Consider the following 316-nt stretch of genomic DNA (forward strand, 5'->3'; position numbering starts at 1 on the left):
ACCGTGGACGAAGCGGAGTTCAGCCCGGGGTCGTCACATGTGGTTGCCGCAAGCCCACCGGCCGCTCCTGCGTCGAATCCGCCGGCCGCTGCTCACTCAAGCCGGCCTCCGCTCACTCTAGGCCTCCGCCTTCGCTCACTCAAGCCCGCCGTATGTGACGCTGTGTGTTTCCTTATGAATGCGAAAACTACTTTGTTTGGCCTTCCTAAAGAGGACACGACTAGAAATCAGTGGTTAAATTGCATTTACAACACTGTTCCAGAACAGTTCAACCCAAATATTCAGATGTGTGCAGCACATTTTATGGAGGACTGTT

The sequence above is a fragment of the Sinocyclocheilus anshuiensis genome, unplaced genomic scaffold (assembly GCF_001515605.1).
Source record: "Sinocyclocheilus anshuiensis isolate Anshui unplaced genomic scaffold, SAMN03320099.WGS_v1.1 scaffold1881, whole genome shotgun sequence".
Classification (NCBI taxonomy): domain Eukaryota; kingdom Metazoa; phylum Chordata; class Actinopteri; order Cypriniformes; family Cyprinidae; genus Sinocyclocheilus; species Sinocyclocheilus anshuiensis.